This window comes from Eurytemora carolleeae, unplaced genomic scaffold (assembly GCF_000591075.1).
Source record: "Eurytemora carolleeae unplaced genomic scaffold, Eaff_2.0 scaffold1003, whole genome shotgun sequence".
NCBI lineage: Eukaryota > Metazoa > Arthropoda > Copepoda > Calanoida > Temoridae > Eurytemora > Eurytemora carolleeae.
The window spans coordinates 117,664-123,821 of NW_019397748.1; positions in this window are offsets into that span (position 1 = coordinate 117,664).

Below are 6,158 nucleotides of genomic sequence, written 5' to 3' on the forward strand. Positions count from 1 at the left end.
CCGCATATTCATGGCTATTTATTTATTTTCGCAAATACTGAAATTTGCGTAGTGTAGCATAAAAGACGACATTTGATAAATTCTTCCGATGTATTCGTTATTAAGAGTTTCACTGTAGTATTCTAGAGTATTATGTGTTTCCCTGTATCAGCAGTCATCACTGCAAAACATGTAAAATATCAATATATTCTCACACCAGCAGACAAGTTTTTCTCTGTGCATGTCAATATATGATAAACATTCTTCATAAATTCATCATTTAGGTTTTTAATATACTGACAAAACCTTTCTGTTGAAGAAAATCATTTGTCAAAATTATAAACATTGATATCTAATTCATACTAGATCAGTCAAAGCTTTTAATCGGACATTGTAATTTTTGCTTGGGAGGGTCACTTGAAATTACGCTTACAGTCCCTTTAAGATTTAATTTTAAACTACAGGTAAAGTAAACCTTGTTTTACTTCTGAATGTGGAGGTTTTTCTTTACTATAAATTAAGTAATAAGCACAAAATTAAAATATGCCGAAAAGATAATTATAAAACCCCTGATTTACAGAAAATTTTTCTTTTACAAAATTGAAAAAATATATTAAACTTTTAAAGACTTCTCGTTTGAAATTGCGTAAACAAATCCTTTAAAGCTAAGATGTCAATTTGTATTTCTAAGAAGGTAAGAAAAATATTTGATTTTTAAGAAAAGAGTTATTTTGGGATCTACACAATTTTACTCTGTCGTAACTTTACAATTAAAGAGAGAAAAAAAGCTGAAAACTTTTTAATTGACAAACTAATCTTTTACTAGTTAATTTTGGAGATTTGACCAATAAAAGACAGGATTTTTCAACCTCAACCAATTAGAACTAAGTATTTCAGCGGATTGGAATCTAACAGACTAAGTTGTTGAAATCAAAAGTTTAGGTTATCGAGCAAAGATCATGTGGCTTTGTTTTATCTCATCGGCTCTGCACTCTTTAGTTTAGTATTTTGATATTTTTCTTTATTAATTCTAAGAAAATAACATGATCCATCTTTGAACTTTTCAAAATATCAATATCAAGATGTTTTTCGTCCTAAGTTTTAGAAATAAATATCAAAAAGTGGAACAAAGTTGGCATCAAGGACACATTTTTAGAATTAAATCAGCGACAAAAAGCAAATTTTTTTGTTGTTGAATTTTTAAAAATTTGCGTTAGAAGTTTACGACGTGGACTGCATTAACTTAATTTCCAAGCTATACATGATGTCCCAGGAAACATGACAGTTTAGAGACGACTTGAAGGTCGTCTTTGGTCTTGAAAATTTACCGCATCATTCATAAAACAATTTGCCAATTTAAGATGTAGGCCTCTTGAATTAATAAATGGTTTTTTTTCTCTCAAAAATTACAGTTTTGATTTCGACAACGATCTATGATCAACGACGATATTCAAGTCATCTTTCAACTGTCATGTTTCGTGGGACAAAAACTGTATTCAAGTTTTTGTGCAGATCAAAGACGATTGAAAAGAAAAGTCGTCTTTTCATTTCAATCTTTATTCGGCCAACTTTTAGATAAACCCTTTTCCTATTTATATACATTGAGTTTACAAACGATCTGTTTTGTTTGCAATAAAATAGTGTAAAAGTGAGGAATCCATTAAAATGAATTGCACAATATATATTTTACCACCTTTTAGCAACCATCATTGACTTTTATGCCTCCACCAATAGCTGGATGCTATTCTACAGGGTGTCCCACGAAACATGAAAGTTGGTGAATAGTTTAAAATGTCTTCTTCCATAATAGGTCATGTTGTTTGATGCCAAAGAGAATAATAATAAATATTTTATGGCATCCATATTATAGTAAAATTGATTTCTAGGTAAAATGTATTTGAGTTTTTAAAACTAAATAAGCTGCAAAAAGTTTTTAATATCTGATACAGCACATGGAAGAAGACATACAAAACTATTACAGTGTACATTGAGAACCTGAAAATTGTCGAATACGAAGACACCATATAAATAATAATTAAGTGTATTTGATGCGGTTACAAAGCAAAAAGTTTTTTGCTACAGCTAAAAAATCAACTTATTAAATGGTTACAAAATACAGTTAGGACTGTGGTTTCTTTACATACTACAGTTAGGACTGCGGTTTCTAAACACACTACAGTTACAACTGTGATTTCTTTACATACTACAGTTAGGACTGCGATTTCTTTACATACTACAGTAAGGACTGTGGTTTCTTTACATACTAGATTTAGGACTGCGGTTTCTTTACATACTAGAGTTAGGACTGATATTTCTTTACAAACTACAGTTAGAACTGTGGTTTCTTTACAAACTAGAGTTAGGACTGCGGTTTCTTTACAAACTATAGTTAGGACTGAGGTTTCTTTACAAACTACAGTTAGGACTGTGGTTTCTTTACAAACTAGAGTTAGGACTGCGGTCTCTTTACATACTATAGTTAGGACTGAGGTTTTTTACATACAGTGAAACCCTTAATAACGATACATCGAAAGAATTCATCAAATGTTGTATTCTTCACATTCTGATAATGGAATGTTGCAGATATTTAGTTTTTTAACTAAATGATTATATGAAGCGCATTAAAACTGTTCCCGCATATTCATGGCTATTTATTTATTTTCGCAAATACTGAAATTTACGTAATAAAGTGTAAAACTCATTGAAAAATTGTCAAGACGACATTTGAAAAAATTCTTCCGATGTATTTGTTATTAAGGGTTTCACTGTACTAGAGTGAGGACTGCGGTTTCTTTACATACCATAGTTAGGACTGAGGTTTCTTTACATACTAAATATAGGACTGTGGTTTCTTTACATACTACAGTTAGGACTGTAGTTTCTTTTCATACTACATACAGTTAGGACTGTGGTTTCTTTACATACTAAATATATGACTGTGGTTTCTTTACATACTACAGTTAGGACTGTAGTTTCTTTTCATACTACATACACTTAGGACTGTGGTTTCTATACAAACTACAGTTAGGACTGCAGATTCATTACATACTACATACCATGGTCTGTGGTTTCCTTACATACTAAACTTATGACTGTGGTTTCTTTACATAATACAGTTAGGACTGTGGTTTCTTTCCAAACTACAGTTCGGACTGACATTTCTATACATACTACAGTTAGTACTGCGGTTTCTTTACATACTACATACATTTAGGAGTGTGGTTTCTTTACATACTAAACTTAGGACTGCGGTTTCTTTACTTACTACAGTTAGGACTGTGATTTTTTTAATACTAGAGTTAGGACTGCAGTTGCTTTACATACTAGAGTTAGGACTGATATTTCTTCACAAACTACAGTTAGGACTGTGGTTTCTTAACAAACTAGAGTTAGGACTGCGGTTTCTTTACATACTATAGTTAGGACTGAGGTTTCTTTACAAACTACAGTTAGGACTTTGGTTTCTTTACAAAATAGAGTTAGGACTGCGGTTTCTTTACATACTATAGTTAGGACTGAGGTTTTTTACATACTAGAGTGAGGACTGCGGTTTCTTTACATACCATAGTTAGGACTGAGGTTTCTTTACATATTAGATAAAGGACTGTGGTTTCTTTTCATACTACATACAGTTAGGACTGTGGTTTCTTTACATACTACACTTAGGACTGTGGTTTCTATACAAACTTCAGTTATGACTGCAGATTCATTACATACTACATATAGTTAGGACTGAGGTTTTTTACATACAGTGAAACCCTTAATAACGAATACATCGAAATAATTAATTAAATGTCGTATTCTTCACTTTCTGATTATGGAATGTTGCAGATAATTAGTTTTTTAACTAAATGATTATATGGAGCGCATAAAAACTGTTCCCGCATATCCATGGCTATTTATTTATTTCCGCAAATACTGAAATTTACGTAATAAAGTATAAAACTCATTGAAAAATTGTCAAGACGACATTTGATAAATTCTTCCGATTTTGGTTTCTTTACATACTACAGTTAAAACTGTGGTTTGTATATATTTTACAGTGATAACCATAAAACAATGGAATAGGAAACGACATTTTAGCATTACTTAAGTGTATTTGATGTTGTTTAAAAGCAAATAGATTTCACTAGACACTTATTTTTACTAATTTAGTGAAATTGGTCTGTTTCACCAACACAACTGCTGTCTGTTTCTCATGTTCATTGGACTGTTTAATGTTATACTTTTATTCTAGAAGTCGTCTCCCTATTTCAGAGTTTTCAGGTTCTCACTGTATGATAGCACTAAGAATTCTCTATGGTTTGTTTAAACCTATATATCCTATAGAATGAACTGGTGTGAGTAAACTAACTCTCTACTCTTCTCCCGCCACCGTCCTCTTGATCTCCCATGAAGTATTCTAGACGCTTCGAAACCGATACTTACAATAAAACCCAGCCATCCTCTCTTTGTATGAAATATGTTTGAAATATGTTTATCAGTTTTATCATCTACTTATCAGTTGTATCATCTATTTATCAGCTGTATCATCCATTTATCAGTTGTGTCATCCATTTATCAGCTGTATCATCCATTTATCAGCTGTGTCATACATTTATCAGTTGTATCATCCATTTATCAGCTGTGTCATACATTAATCAGTTGTATCATCCGTTTTTCAGTTGTATCATCCATTATCAGTTGTATAATCCATTTATTAGTTGTCTTTATAATCCATTTATCAGCTGTATCGTTCTTTTAACAGTTGTATCATTCATTTATCAGTTGTATCATCCATTTATCAGTTGTGCCAGCCTTTTATCAGGTGTATCATCCATTAATCAGCTGTATCTTCCCTTTTGCAGGTATAATATCAATTTATTAGTTTTACGTACTACACACTACACACTACACACTACACACTACACAAGTATTCAAGTTGCAATAATTTTTTTTGTTCAAAGACGATCATTTTTTTCAAAAAGGACAGTTTTTATAAGGTTCGTCGTTTCGTTAACTATCGTTAGTTTTAAAAAACGATCGTTTTCAAAAACAATCGTTATTCGTTTTCTAAAAGTTCAAAACGAGTGTGTCGTTTTTAAAAATGATCGTAATTTTCCAAAAACGAAATAATCGTTTTTGAACAAAATAGAAGTAAGATTAGTAGCGATCACCATTGAGACTTTTTCGCCATAAGTCTATTTCCCTATTAATTTTTCGCAAACACTCCCTTTAAATTAAATGCATGGATGGTGCAGGATTAAATTAATAAAAGCAAACCTTTTATAAAGTAACAATTACAATAGAGTACAACGGAACATTACTATTGGGAGACGACTTAAAGATCGTCTTTTATATTTGAAACAATTTGCGGCATGTATTCGTCAACTTTATTCCTTAAACGTAATTCTTGAACTTTCAAAATGTATTATGCCATTTTTTACTTTTAATATTCAAGAAGACTGGATGCATTTAGATTAAGATAATTTTGGTCTTATTTAATAAATTGAAATTTAGGGTTAAACTAAATCTTTAAATGAGGTTTCTCAGGAAACATGACAGTTGGTGAATGTTTTAAATGTCTTATTTCATAGACTGAATTAAAGACGTTTTGCTTTTAATTTTGTTAATTGTCATCAAAAACATATCGTTTACTTTGAATTCAAATTCACTATAATATGACTGCAATATAATTTTTTTTATTCTCTTTGGCAGAAAACAACTTTTTAAAGAAGACATTTAAAACTATCCACCAACTGTCATGTTCCGTCGGAGCTGGGATACCATGTATCCGTTTTGTGTATGTTCCAGTAGTTTTTAAAGCTAAAGAAAACAACTGAATAATATCACTCTTTAGTAAATTAATATTTCTTGAGGATGTATCAAGTTCAATTTATCCGCAGTCTTGCTCCTAGAATCTAGATCCTACAGTAGTGGGCGATTATATCAATATAATGAAGACAACTTTTGAATTAAATTCCTAAAATCCACAGTTCAACTCTAGATATTCATAGAATCCACAGTTCAACTCTAGATATTCATAGAATACACACTTCAACTCTAGATATTCCTAGAATCCACAGTTCCACTCTGGATATTCCTAGAATCCACAGTTCAACTCTAGATATTCCTAGAATCCACAGTTCAACTCTAGATATTCCTAGAATCCACAGTTCAACTCTAGATATTCCTAGAAT